The 15,204-nt window shown below is 43.7% G+C and overlaps 1 long non-coding RNA gene across 3 annotated transcripts in view; it reads right to left on the reverse strand.

Moving 5' to 3' along the window:
* Positions 1–1,279: 1,279 nt before the first annotated feature.
* The window catches only part of LOC137546552 (uncharacterized), a 91,101-nt gene continuing 77,176 nt past the window's right edge, over positions 1,280–15,204 (reverse strand). The window contains exons 3-5 of one of the 3 annotated variants that reach the window (XR_011026283.1): positions 10,171–10,345; positions 9,664–10,079; positions 1,280–1,906 (exon numbers count right to left, since the gene is read on the reverse strand). This is a non-coding gene — a long non-coding RNA (uncharacterized lncRNA). Of the gene's footprint in view, positions 1,910–9,663; positions 10,080–10,170; positions 10,374–15,204 lie in introns of all 3 variants that reach the window. The other 2 variants (XR_011026284.1, XR_011026286.1) reach the window with 2 other exon arrangements.

Here is a 15,204-nt window from a genome sequence, read left to right on the forward strand (position 1 = left end):
TCTTGGTCTTCCTTTCCTGGGGCGGTCCGCATGTAAGCCAGTTTCTTTGTAGTGTTTGATGGTTTTTGAGATTGCACTTGGGGACACTTTCAAGTTTTCCCTATTTTTCGGACTGACTGACCTTCATTTCTTAAAGTCATGATGGACACTCGTTTTTCTTTACTTAGCTGCTTTTTTTCTTGCCATAATGCAAATCCTAACAGTCTATTCAGTAGAACTATCAGCTGTGTATCCACCTGACTTCTCCACAACGCAACTGATGGTCCCAACCCCACTTATAAGGCAATACATCCCACTTATTAAACCTGACAAGGTACACTTGTGAAGTGAAAACCATTTCAGGTGACTACCTCTTGAAGCTCATCAAGAGAATGCCAAGAGTGTGCAAAGCAGTAATCAAAGCAAAAGGTGGCTACTTTGCAGAACCTAGAATATGACATATTTTCAGTTGTTTCACACTTTTTGGTTATGTACTATACTTCCACATGTGCTAATTCATAGTTTGGATGCCCTTAGTGTGAATATACAATGTTCATAGTCACGAAAATAAAGAAAACTCTTTGAATGAGAAGGTGTGTCCAAACTTTTGGTCTGTACTGTAGCTGCAAATGAATATTGCATACTTACCATGCCGTCTGTTCCTCTTAGAAGCTCACCATTTTCTTCTTACAGTGATCCCTTCCAGTCCTGAAAATATTTTGTCAGACCTGAAATACACCAGTTGCTGTCAGTTATATATCAGCAGCTGTCAGTTACAACTGAATGTGCAAGGTAATGTCCATGTTTCCCTATGGCTCAAGTGGGAGATATTACCGTTTAACAGTGTGCTGACCTGGAAGCTGTTATGGGGTAATGGCCATTTTCATTATGAAGGATAGAGAATTACATTGATCACAGTTGACAAACAGGATGCAGGAGAGGAGAAAGAGATTGATGAGAGGGCTACACAGGAGGTAAGTATGACGTGTGTATGTATATTTTGACTTTTAATTTTCAGTTCAGGTTCTCTTTAAGCCTAGTTATGTCCCTATATAGTAGCAAATATATCGGCGCCAAGGGACAATGGAACCGCCGCTGAGAAGAACAATGTCCAAAAGTTCAGAAGTCAGGCATACATCAAAGGTCAGCGCAGGTTTAGAAAGTCATTATATGTAGGGAATGGTAAATTCTTCACCACAATATATCAAATGCTCAGAGGTAGATATCCGCCAAACATCAAAACTAGAAAAGGCTTACCAGCTCCCAACAACCCACATTATAAGGTTGTAAAATGGCTCAGGTCACAGATAACGTCCAGGGAACATCAGACGTCGTGAAGATCCAGTGGACATCCGTATGGAGGTAAAGTTTCAGGAATTTATATAGGAAAACAAAAACGGCAATATCTAAGCGTAACCCGTTTATTTAGATAAAATTTCTTTAAAAGGCAGTAGATATAAAAACGATAACTCACATACGGGGCCCATAAACAGGGAACCCCGGAAGATTAGCGCGCATGTAATGGTCAATCGTAGATCAATAGACAATGGAGCTGCCTGTTACCTTCCCGACCGGTTTCGCAGTCTTGCGTCATCAGGGGAGAAAAAAAAAGGTTATGTTAGGTATGTCCCTGCTGCATAGGCAACATTTTATTTCATATACTGTATAACTTGCTGCCTCTGACGAAGCAGGGTTACCCTGCGAAACGGCTGTCAGGCCATACATTATGCAATTTATGTCAGTTGGTGTGAGGATGATATAAAGGTGACGCTGTTGGAACTATTGTCTGGTGTCCGGATCTCTCATTGCTACAGATTCTGGTACTATTAGTCCTATCTGGAGGCACAGCCACCGCCCTTGCTCCCATCCCGTCAGTCTAGCATGTAGTGCAGATTCTTTCTTCTCTTCCACTATATACATTTTATATCTGCTGGAACATAAATGTATGAACAAGTTATGCAAAATATTCACTTATGTGCAATATATATATATAATGATTTTATCCATTTAGTCGTATCCGACTCTTGGTGATCCTATGGGGTAGCTCTCTACATGCGGTCCAATCTTGTACCATTTCCGCCGGTTGCCTAAAAGCTCAATCCTGTGTCGGCCTTGATGGTGTCAAGCCAACATGTTCTCTGGCGGCCCTGTCGCCTTTTGCCACTGATCAGTCCTAGCATTAGGTCTTTCTCTGAGGAATATATGCCCATATTTATTCATACCCCTGGCAAATTTTGACTTAAAGAGTAACTGCCAGGCTGCAAAAGCTAATTTAAACCTCTGTTATCCTGTGTTAAACAGTTTAGAAGGAAGCCAAAAAGGCAATACTGAAGTTAAAAATCTCTCTTACTTTGATGTTTGCTGAACAGCAAGGCTGTTATTCCCAAGCTCGTAAGGAGGCTGGCAGGACGCATAACAGATATTGCAAAGCATTCTGGGGCTGCCTCTTCTCCCCACTCTGCACTACCTTGGGTCCTCCTTCTTCATTTCCCTATCACGCCCTAAGGCTGCTTTCACAGTGAGAAGTTACTGGCTCATGTTACAGCAGCTTCTAACAGCAGCCTAAACTCACAGCACTGAAAAATCACAGGGCACATGTTCCGTTAGAGTATACTGCATGAGTCCGCTATTGTTCCTAGCCACATGGCTAATTAATATTCACTACACAGTAGTGTTGTCCATTAGGATCTTTTTTGTGAGTCGAATCATCAGGAAGCAGGGAGGATATGACATCACAATTGGCTTCATAGGAGACAGACAAACATGGAACCTGCCATGAGCTGTCAAAAGCATCATTCTCTGCAAATACTATATAAGAATTCTGTGAAATCCAAACGTGGATAGTGAAATGCATATGTAATGTAAGTAGAGTTAATATTTAGCTACTGATACATGTGTTTTTTTTTTCTCTGAGACCCTATACCTAACAGCTCCTCTTTAAAGTTACTTTTATTCAACCAACAAGTAATTTTTTGACGAGAAATGACATAGGTGTCTCCCAAAAGATAATAAGATGATGCACAAGAGGCATTATTGTGGGGAAAAAAATCTCAACTTTTATTTATATTTGAGAAAAAAGTGTCCAGTCCAAAATTATTCATACCCTTCACAATCTGCCACAGTCTGTGGGAAAATCCAAAGTTCTATACCATTCCAAATAGTCCAAATTGTTCTAAAGCATCCTAATTACCCTGATTAATTTGGAACAGTTGTTTTAAACAACGCAACAGGTTAAAAACAGCAGCTCTCTGCAGTTGATTTGTGGACAGTCATGGCTAAGACAAAGGAGCTCAGTGAGGACCCGCGGCTGCACATTGTGACTGCTCACAAGTCCGGAAAGGGCTACAAGGCCGTTTCTAAATGTTTTCAAGTTTCAGTGGCTACAGTTCAAAGCATTGTTAAAAAAAATACAGATGTTACACTGTGGAAAATGTCTCAAGGCAGACAATCCAATGGACACTGCACACTGCTGGGTTCCACGGATGCAGACCAAGGAGGACGCCACTTCTCCAGATAAGGCACACAAAACCTCGCTTGGCCTTTGCAAATGCTCATCTGGACAAAGAAGAAGACGTCTGGTCTTATGTGTTATGGTCAGCTGAAACAAAAATTGAATTGTTTGGTCACATTGATCTTTCCTTCATTTGATGTAAAAAAGGAGAAGCCTTCAACTCAAAGAACACCATCCCCACTGTCAAGCATGGTGGTGGGAACCTAATGCTTTGGCAGTGTTTTTCAGCCAATGGACCAGGGAAGATAATCACAGTAAACGGCACCATGAAAAAAGGGCAATACATGAGGATTCTCAATGACAACATCAGGCAGTCTGCAGAGAAACTTGGCCTTGGGCAAGTGGAAATTTCAGCATGACAATGACCAAAAACACACAGCAAAAGTGGAGAAGAAATGGTTAGCAGACAACAACATTAACATTTTGGAGTAGCCCAGACAGAGTCCCGACTTGAATCCAATTGAGAATCTGTGGAGGGAGCTAATGATCAGGGTGATGGCAAGAAGACCCTCCAATCTGAAAGATTTGGAGCGGAGCTCATTGCTAAAGATGAATGTGCAAAGATACCTGTGGAGATATGTAAAAAAAACTGGTCTGCGATTATAGGAAGCATTTGATTGCTGTAATAGCCAATAAATGCTTTTTTATGGATTATTGAGAAGGGTATGAATAATTTTGGACTGGTCACTTTTTGCTCAAATGTAAATAAAAGCTGAGAAATGTTTTTATCCACAATAATGCCTCTTGTACATCGTCTTATTATCTTTTAGGAGACACCTATACCTGTATATATATACATATACCTGTATATATATACAGGATCTTCTCAAAAAAATTAGCATATTGCGATACAGTTCATTATTTTCTGTAATGTACTGATAAACATTAGACTTTCATATATTTTAGATTCAAATACACACAACTGAAGTAGTTCAAGCCTTTTATTGTTTTAATATTGATGATTTTGGCATACAGCTCATGAAAACCCAAATTTCCTATCTCAAAAAATTAGCATATTTCATCCGACCAATAAAAGAAAAGTGTTTTTAAAACAAAAAAAGTCAACCTTCAAATAATTATGTTCAGTTATGCAATCAATACTTGGTTGGGAATCCTTTTGCAGAAATGACTGCTTCAATGCGGTGTGACATGGAGGCAATCAGCCTGTGGCACTGCTCAGGTGTTATGGAGGCCCAGGATGCTTCGATAGCAGCCTTAAGCTCATCCAGAGTGTTGGGTCTTGCATCTCTCAACTTTCTCTTCACAATATCCCACAGATTCTCTATGGAGTTCAGGTCAGGAGAGTTGGCAGGCCAATTGAGCACAGTAATACCATGGTCAGTAAACCATTTACCAGTGGTTTTGGCACTGTGAGCAGGAGCCAGGTTGTGCTGAAAAATGAAATCTTCATCTCCATAAAGCTTTTCAGCAGATGGAAGCATGAAGTGCTCCAAAATCTCCTGATAGTTAGCTGCATTGACCCTGCTCTTGATAAAACACAGTGGACCAACACCAGCAGCTGACATGGCACCTCAGACCATCACTGACTGTGGGTACTTGACACTGGACTTCAGGCAATTTGGCATTTCCCTCTCCCCAGTCTTCCTCCAGACTCTGGCACTTTGATTTCCGAATGACATGTAAAAGTTGCTTTCATCCGAAAAAAGTACTTTGGAACACTGAGCAGCAGTCCAGTGCTGCTTCTCTGTAGCCCAGGTCAGGCGCTTCTGCCGCTGTTTCTGGTTCAAAAGTGGGTTCATGCTTCCATCTGCTGAAAAGCTTTATGGAGATGAAGATTTCATTTTTCAGCACGACCTGGCACCTGCTCACAGTGCCAAAACCACTAGTAAATGGTTTACTGACCATGGTATTACTGTGCTCAATTGGCCTACCATCTCTCCTGACCTGAACCCCATAGAGAATCTGTGGGATATTGTGAAGAGAAAGTTGAGAGATGCAAGACCCAACACTCTGGATGAGCTTAAGGCCGCTATCGAAGCATCCTGGGCCTCCATAACACCTGAGCAGTGCCACAGGCTGATTGCCTCCATGCCACGCCGCATTGAAGCAGTCATTTCTGCAAAAGGATTCCTGACCAAGTATTGAGTGCATAACTGAACATAATTATTTGAAGGTTGACTTTTTTTGTTTTAAAAACACTTTTCTTTTATTGGTCGGATGAAATATGCTAATTTTTTGAGATAGTAAATTTGGGTTTTCATGAGCTGTATGCCAAAATCATCAATGTGAAAACAATAAAAGGCTTGAACTACTTCAGTTGTGTGTATTTGAATCTAAAATATATGAAAGTCTAATGTTTATCAGTACATTACAGAAAATAATGAACTGTATCACAATATGCTAATTTTTTGAGAAGATCCTGTATATATATATATATATATATATATATATATATATATATATATGATATACACTGTATTTTTCGCCGTATAAGACGCTCCGGCATAAACCAGGTTTAGAGGGCAAATATCAGGGAAAAGGGTAAATGAAACCAGGTCTGGAGCATCCATATATCAGGAGCGTCTTGTACATGTCCTCCCCCAAATGGTGTCCTCCTATGTTCCTCATGTGTCCTCCTGTATGCCCCATGTCTCCCCCCTGTATTCCACATGTCTCCCCCCTGTGTCCTCTGGTGTGACCCCCTTGTCCTCCCATGTCCTGGACTCCCCCCTGTGTCCTCCTGTCAGCCCCCTGTGTCTTCCTGTCAGCCTCCTGTGTGCTCCTGTCAGCCCCCTGTGTCCTCCTGTCAGCCCCCTGTGTCCTCCTGTCAGCCCCCGTGTCCCCACTGTGCCTGGCTTCCCCCCTGCCTGCGTCTTCTCACTCCACCTCGTGTCTCAGCCCCCCCGTGCAAGCAGCGGCTGCAGCTTACCTCCTCCGTCATGTTCGCAGTGATTGAAGACATCCGGCTTGTCCGTGCGGCTTCCTCTAGTGTTGGGCTTCTAATGACGTGTCATTGATGACGCGTCATTAGAAGCCTGGCACTAGAGGAAGCCGCACGCAGAAGCCAGATGTCTTCAATCGCCGCGGGCATGATGGAGGAGGTAAGCTGCTGCCGCTGCTCGCACGGGGGGGGAGGGGGGGGCTGAGACACAAGGGGTAGGGAAGAGATGCAGGCAGGGGGTAAGCCAGGCACAGCGGGGACAAAGGCAGGGAATCCCAGATGGCGGAGGGTCAGCGGTTCGTATCGGCAGGCGTTCGTAAGTCGGGGATTCCTTGCCTTTGCCGTATAAGATGCAGGGACTTTTTCTCCACACTTTTTGGGGAGAAAAAGTGCATCTTATACAGCGGAAAATACAGGATATATATATATATATATATATATATATATATATAAGCCAAGGGATGAGCAGCACAAACCAAAGTTTATGCAATACTATGCAAAGCATGCACGCAGCACTGGAGAACCCCAATCTCCATAAGAAATATATAAATACAGAGGGTGCTGCAGCACACAACAGGAAAACAGTGACAGGGGCTCTTGGTTACGCTTTAACGCGTTTAAGCTCACCAACTGCGCCAAAGTGTCCCCGATCTGGTGAGTCCTACTCTAACCAGGCAAAAATGCTAGTTTTTATCAGCGTTATACTGGGAACCATGCCAAAAGCCCAGGGGTCAGCTAAATGGGAGAAATGAAATTAAAAAAACCTCACCTTCTACTAGCTACTAACTGAACTATGAGCACCGCTCATTTATATGCTTAACTGTGCTAGAGGTGGGCGTGGTTATGCACGCTCACAGGGGAAAATAATATAAGCCAAGGGATGAGCAGCACAAACCAAATTTTATGCAATACTATGCAAAGCATGCACGCAGCACTGGAGAACCCCAATCTCCATAAGAAATATATAAATACAGAGGGTGCTGCAGCACACAACAGGAAAACAGTGACAGGGGCAACCTTGTTAATCATCATGATTTTCCTGTATAAATAGTTGGTTGTTGCAATAAAAAATGTCAGTTAAATATATCATATAAGAGACACGCACAGTGATATTTGGGAAGTGAAATGAAGTTAATTGGCTTTACAGAAAGGTTGCAATAATTGTTTAAATAAAATTAGGCAGGTGCATGTCATTTTATTGATTCCAAAACCTTTAGAACTAATTATTGGAACTCAAATTGGCTTGGTAAGCTCAGTGACCCCTGACCTACATACAGAGGTGAATCCAATTATAAGAAAGAGTATTTAATGGGATCAATTGTAAGTTTTCCTCCTCTTAATTTTCTCTGAAGAGTAGCATCATAGGGGTCTCAAAACTACTCTCAAATGACCTGAAGACAAAGATTGTTCACTATCATGGTTAAGGGGAAGGATACAGAAAGCTGTCTAAAAGATTTCAGCTGTCTGTTTTCACAGATAGGAACATATTGAGGAAATGGAAGACCACAGGCTCAGTTCAAATTAAGGCTCAAAGTGGCAGACCAAGAAAAATCTCGGATAGACAGAAGCGATGAATGGTGAGCACAGTCAGAGTCAACCCACAGACTAACCCAAAAGACCTACAACATCATCTTGCTGCAGATGGAGTCACTGTGCATCATTCAACCATTCTGCGCACTTTACACAAGGAGATGCTGTATGCGAAAGTGATGCAGAGGAAGCCTTTTCTCCACCCACAGCACAAACAGAGCTGCTTGAGGTATGCTAAAGCACATTTGGACAAGTCAGCTTCATTTTGGAATAAGGTGCTGTGGACTGCTGAAACTAAAATTGAGTTATTTGGGCATAACAAGGGGCATTATGCACAGAGGAAAAACAACACAGCATTTCAAGAAAAACACCTACTACCTACAGTAAAATATGGTGATGGTTCCATCATGCTGTGGGGCTGTGTGGCCAGTGCAGGGACTGGGAATCTTGCCAAAGTTGAGGGACGCATGGATTCTACTCAGTATCAGCAGATTCTGGAGACCAATGTCCAGGAATCAGTGACAAAGCTGAAGCTGCCCCAAGGCTGGATCTTTCAACAAGACAACGACCCTAAATACTGCTCAAATTGCACTAACACATTCATGCAGAGGAAAAAGTACAATGTTCTGGAATGGCCATCTCAGTCCCCAGACCTGAATATAATTGAAAATCTGTGGTGTGAGTTAAAGAGAGCTGTCCATGCTCAGAAGCCATCCAACCTGAATGAACTAGTGATGTTTTGTAAAGAGGAATGGTCCAAGATACCTTCAACCAGAATCCAGACTCTCATTGGAACCTACAGGAAGCGTGTAGAGGCTGTAATTTCTGCAAAAAGAGGATCTACTAAATATTGATTTCATTTCTTTTTTCTGGTGCCCAAATTTATGCACCTGCCTAATTGTGTTTAAACAATTATTGCACATGTTCTGTAAATCCAATAAACTTAATTTCATTTCTCAAATATCACTGTGTGTGTGTCTACTATTTGATATATTTAACTGACATTTTTTTTTATTGTAACAATCAACAATTTATACAGGAAAATCATGAAGATTAGCAACGTTGCCCAAACTTTCGCATCCCACTGTATATATATTTATATGAAACTGACTTTGTAGTTTGGCCTGAAACTTTTCTTTAAATGTTCCTTGTTTGGTGTGTGGATATTTTTCTCCCCTGTAGACGATACAATTACTTGTCAATGTGCTTTGTGAAATAAAGGTTAATAAACAATGCAAACGATCAGTCCAATGCAGCCAATAGTACAAAGTCAATTTCCCTTTGAGGTAATAGGACAGGAAAAAGGCACAGCCACAATAGCCTTAATTATTCTGCAGAGTACACAGCTGTGAACCTATCTAGCATTATGTGTGTGTTGCCTTTTTCGTAATGACCTACTAATGTAAAGGAGACTTTTCTATATTTTGTACCTCAAGATGTGCTCCCTCCCAAAACAAACACTATCAGCTGTACAATGATTCACAAAGTGTGCTCAAACATAACCTCATTGCGAATGCAATCAAGACTGGATCTACTATTACATGAAAGCTTCAATTTCTTTTTTAACATTTTGCAATTAAATATTTGGAAGAAAACGTTTCCTTTATGGACGCATTTCATAATTATGTTTCCTCCTGCAGCTGTGTTGACAATATGCTAAACCTTTTCACTGCCTACCAGTCAGTTACATGTGAAAGCAGACACTAGACGGTATTATATTTGCATTGCAGTAATCGCTTACATGGGTTTGGCGCTTCCATATCTGTTCCTGACATTGAGGTGGAGAGTCATCAGAAGCGAATAACGGAAAAGAAGTGATGCAGTGGAGGAGATACCTCTATCTTTTGTGTTCCTGGCTTCTGTATCATCTTGAGTACATGCTTTGTATGGCCAGCAGTTAATACAAGGGATAAATATCTTAATGCCGGAGCACATGAATATGATGGTCATGTCACTTCTCCAGTAGTCTGCCAGCAGGTCAGTGTATTTGTTAAATTGTTCCACTCCCGTCTTCATTCCTGGGGAGTAGAAGCCTTTTGGCTGCTACCGAATCCAGGTCTGTACCGCTGGTCTTCATCATCACAGGTGAACCTATAACCATGTAGTGCTCCTTCAGGTGGGCAAAAGACTTGATAATTTAAAGGTGCCAGATCTGGGCTGTAAGAGATACTGTATTAGGAAGACATTCAAACCACAGATGTTACATGTCTACACCATTGGGGTTACTGATCTAATTGCGGTAAATCACCTGAAAAACAGAAATAATATATGTAATCCTCATATCAGCGGATTTCCTGAGTCATATCGGAAAAAGGACTTGGCAGCAAAAGTGGAAGACCTGGTGGATCTCCAGCCTTCTTTTCGGTTCCTGTGCTCTAGGCTCCACGGCACTCTTCACTCTATGTGGCGCACACCTGCTCAGCCTAGGGAAATGTTATGCATCAGTTACACCTAAGGTATACAAGTACACAAGTTATAGGATCTGAAGGCAAAATAACCACCAGAACTACACTAGACAGGATGAAGCAGAAAGGATAGTATACAGTCCAAGGTCATACATAGGTGATCAGAAGACTTTCAAAGCAGGAGTTAAACTCAATCAAACTCAGGGACAAGCCAGGGGTCATACATGGAAAGTGTAATAGCTAGAAGGATAATCAGACAGGGGCGTGGTGAATATAGCTGAGGTCAAGACTGGCAGCAATCTAATGCTTTGTCAAGGTTCAAGCAATATTATAACTCTAGAGCAATATATCACTAGCAAATTAACCACTATCACGTGCCAAGTGCACTAGACAAGGGCAGAGTTTTATTTGGCAGGGATCAAGTGCGACTACAAGTCCCAGTATCCTTTGGTTGCTAATGAGACAGAGTGGCCACACTAATTAAAGAGCCTATTCAGTTTGCAATTAAACTTTCAGTGTACCGTCTTGTCATATCAAGTTATAATTACTTGCTGGCCCTGTTCCTCCTGAATCCCCCCTCGCCTCCGCCGTCTTCCAGCATGAAGCCATGTCTCCCTGCTGAAAAAACTGTGGTGTTTTCTATTTTGAGTAGAGAAAACACCATTGCGTTTTTTTTAGCAGGGGGTGGGGATATGCCCCAGAAGTCAGAAGACATGGAGCTCCAGAAGGAATTTGGGAGGTTGGGAGTTTAAATAAAGGTGCCAATTAACAGTACAATCCCACGGATGATTAACCATTTCCGATTGCCGCAGCAATCAGTCAGAAACGATCGGTTGTGCCCATTAGAGACTGCACAAACAATCGTTTCGATTGATTAACATGGCGATCGGAAAATGGTGATTGGCCGCAGTATTGTACTCTTAATGGGCACCTTTAGACTGAATAGGCTCTTTAACAACCCCCGTCTGGCAGCTAGCGACTAATATTATCGGCCTCAGCATGCTGCTGATCACTGCTTTGCATCCAGCCCATTCATACATTGTTCCAAGAGAGACTTATTTAGTCCTGTAGAAGGATTGGAGATCTGTTGTTAACATTCAGGTGTGAGCCCCAAATATTTCATGCTAGTGATGCCACTGGAGACGTTCTATGCCGTTAGTTAAGATATTCTGTACATTGTCTTCATATGCAGATCATTTGGGAAGTTTTTAACATGTGCAGCTGTACAAGATGTTTTTAGGCATAGGCATTCCAGGCCATTGCCTGGAGTGCTTTTGGTTCTGGGCGGTGCCATGCCCCTGGATTAAGCCCCCCTGAATGAAGCCCCACCCTGGACTAAGCCCAGACCCCAGGGGTATTCTATTACCTGCTTCTGCTGCTTGTGTGCAGCAGCAGGTAGTTCTGTGTCCAAAGGAGCAGCAGCTTCACAGGTCCCTGGAGAGCAGACATCAGAAATTCTGAATAGTGTAAGTTGCAGGCAGCCGCCACTAAGTCCCTCTGTGACAACCCCCCCCCCCCCGTGCATCCTTCTGTCCCCCTTTGTGCCTTCCTCTGTCCCCCATTGTGCCTCCTTCTGTCTCCTTGTGCCTCCTTCAGTCACCCTTTCCACCACTGTCCCCCTGTGCGTCCTTCTGTCTCCCTGTGCCTCCTTCTGTCTCCATGGGGCTGATTCATGAAGTTGCACTCCATGACCAACACCGCACTCTAAATTCAAGACTGCGCGCCATGCTCACTCTTGCAGCGTAGGGTGCCTTCCTTAGTTACACGCATTGCTTACATGGCAATGCACATTCCTTTAAATGCCGGCTGCTGCTTTGAAGTATCCCGACCGCGATACTTCACTAGAGACTCCTACTATGCTAATGTATAGTAACTATGATAAATGTAAATGAATATAGTTACTATGTAACTAAGGAAGGCACGCTATGCTGCATGAGTGAGCGTAACGTGTAGCCTTGAATTTAGAGTACAGTGCTGGTCATGGAGCTCACGCTGCTATAGCAGTGCAGCTTCATGAATCAGCCCCATGTGCCTCTTTCAGCCCCCCTGTGCCACCTCTGCCCCCCTATGCCTCCTTTTGTGCCCCATTGTGCCTTCTTCAATCCCCCTGTGCCTCCTTCTTTCCCCCTGTGCATCCTTCAGTCCCCATCTGCCTCCTTCTGTCCTCCTGTGCCTCCTTTTGACCCTCTTTGTACCTCCTTCTGTCCCCCTTTGCGATTCCTTCTGTCTCCCTGTGCCACCTTCTGTCCCCTTTCTCACTAAGCTGAGGGAATGCAGGAAGGGGTTGTACAACGAATTGCGACAAAGATTGGTGGCTTGTTTGTATCTCGGTGACTCTCTGTATTAAGCATCCACCTTATATGCCCCATGGTTCATATATTCTTTAGTGTGTGCATGTTTTTTTTCTGGGGGGGAGGGGGGGGGGTGACACAGGACTTCTTACATAGAGTGACAAAAAAGTTGAAACGGATTCTCCCCCCTCCCCTTCCCTTATTTTCATCCCGTTAATAGATGGGACTATGAAAAGTGACATTGATATAGAGAGGCTAAAAGTGAGATACTAAGAATAAACCATTGGCATATGCTGATGATATTCTGTTCTTTGTCACTCATCCAAGTTTTCCCTCCTTATAGTATTGGAAGAACTTAAATGGGTTTTCATTATCATTGAATTATAAAATTAATTATAGCAAGTCAGAGGTTTTGCGTATTAACTTTTAAAGACAGAGAAATTGATTAGTCTGCTGCCCTGTTTTCCATTTAGATGGGATAAAGATTCATTATCTTATTTAGGAGTTAAATTGTCTAGCAAAATATTGAAACTATAACTTGAACTATGCGGCCCTTAGAAAAGAGTTAAAGAAAGATTTAAAGACACAAACTAGTTCTTGTAACGATCGGTGAAGCACAGACAGGATCTGATTACCGGTGATCTGCAGTATCACTGGGAATACAGATGTATACCAGATTATAAGTGATCTGCAGTATCACCGATAATCCGATATACCAACTAACCTCTGTTCACCTGAGTAGAGTGTAGTGTTTTGGTGTAACAGTAACACTTAGAGGACTAGGCCTCAGTGTAGTAAGGAGTACTACACAGCTTCCTTCCGAAGACCTGAGTTCTCCAAGGCGGGAGGAATCAGGCTGCAAAAGTAGGAAGGTTTGTCTGAAAGTGACACTCTGGAGGAAGTGTCACTAACAGGACGGGGAACCGCCTCTAACAATAAGGTCGGTTCTCGAGGTCGGGCAAGCTAGGTCGTAACACACGGACAGATAGAGTACAGATACAGTAGGCAGAGGTGGAGTCTAAGGCACAAGCAGGGTTCGGCAACAGGGTACCAGAAATATCGAGGTACAAGATCAGGAGGCAGAAACAGAGTCTAAGGACGAGCCGGGGTTCGGCAACAGAGTATCAGAAATATCGAGGTACAAGATCAGAGTTCAGGAGGATAGTCAGGCAGGCAAAAAGTCATAACAGATAATCACAATCAAACTAGTACTTTAGCTATCAACAGAATCTAGCTAAGTGTAGGATTACAGCTCCAGCTGGTCCCGGCACACTTGCGGATCTAACTACGGATCTGGGTGCTTCCACATATGTGATCGCAACGCCAGACACCAGAGAAATGACTAGCTAGCAGTATATATACACAAATGTCTTCCCAGCACCTCCCTAAGTGCTGGACCAATGGGGAGTGGAGCCAGAGTCAGCTGACCAGCCTGGTCAGCTGACTCACTTCTGGGTGCTATATGGGGCCTGCCTTTCCACGCGCACTCGCGTCCTACGAAACCTGAAGGGACTACGAGTCCCAGCCACAGCAGCCCCGCTCTGCGGTGTCTCCGCAGCGAGGATATGCGCGCCGGCTATCCCGCGCTCCGCAATGCCCTGCACGGGGGCATCCGCCTCAGACCGAGTGGAGGCGGCTGCCTCCCCGTGCTCGCCCATATCGTGCGCGGAAAGAGCCGCCTGCCGCTGACACCTGGCGGCGGCTTTTCCGTGATTTTTGACAGTAACCCCCCCCCTGAGGAGTGGACTCCGGACAGCTCCTTCCAGGCTTTTCTGGGTGCAAAGTGTGAAACTCCCATTTTAACTCATCAGCATGCATGCGAGTCCCTGGTACCCATTGTCTCTCCTCAATGCCGTACCCTTTCCAATGCACTAAATATTGTACCGAGTTCTGAACAATGCGTGAGTCTAATATCTTTTCCACCTCGTACTCAGGTTGGTCCTCCACCATCACCAGAGGAGGAGGAGTAGGACCCACATGCACCGCAGGTTTGAGTAGGGACACATGAAACGAGCTTACGCCCCGCATGCTGGCAGGAAGATCAATGGCGTAAGTGACGTTATTAATTCTTTTGGACACAGAAAATGGACCCACAAACCTGGGACCCAATTTAGCAGATGGCTGCTTCAGAGTCAAGTGACGTGTGGACACCCAGACTAAATCCCCTGGCTGAAACTTCCATTCCACGGACCGTCTCTTGTCTGCTTGACCCTTCTGACTCTGGAATGCCTTCTGCAAATTCCCCTTAACAATTCCCCAATTGTCCCTGAGTGACCTCTGCCAATCTTCCAGTGCTGGAAATGGAGAAGAGACAACTGGAAAAGGGGAGAATTTGGGTGACCTCCCTGTCACAATCTGGAATGGAGAAAACCCAGACGAGGAGCTCCTCAAATTATTTTGTGCGAATTCCGCGAAGGGCAAAAATTTTACCCAGTCACTCTGTGCCTCCGCAACGTAACATCTTAGGAATTGCTCCAAAGACTGGTTAATACGTTCCGTCTGCCCATCTGTCTGCGGGTGGTAGCCTGACGAGAAAGACAATTTCATGCCCATTTGGTGGCAAAATGCCCTCCAGAATCCAGACAC

This window comes from Hyperolius riggenbachi, chromosome 2, assembly GCF_040937935.1.
Source record: "Hyperolius riggenbachi isolate aHypRig1 chromosome 2, aHypRig1.pri, whole genome shotgun sequence".
NCBI classification, from domain to species: Eukaryota; Metazoa; Chordata; class Amphibia; order Anura; family Hyperoliidae; genus Hyperolius; species Hyperolius riggenbachi.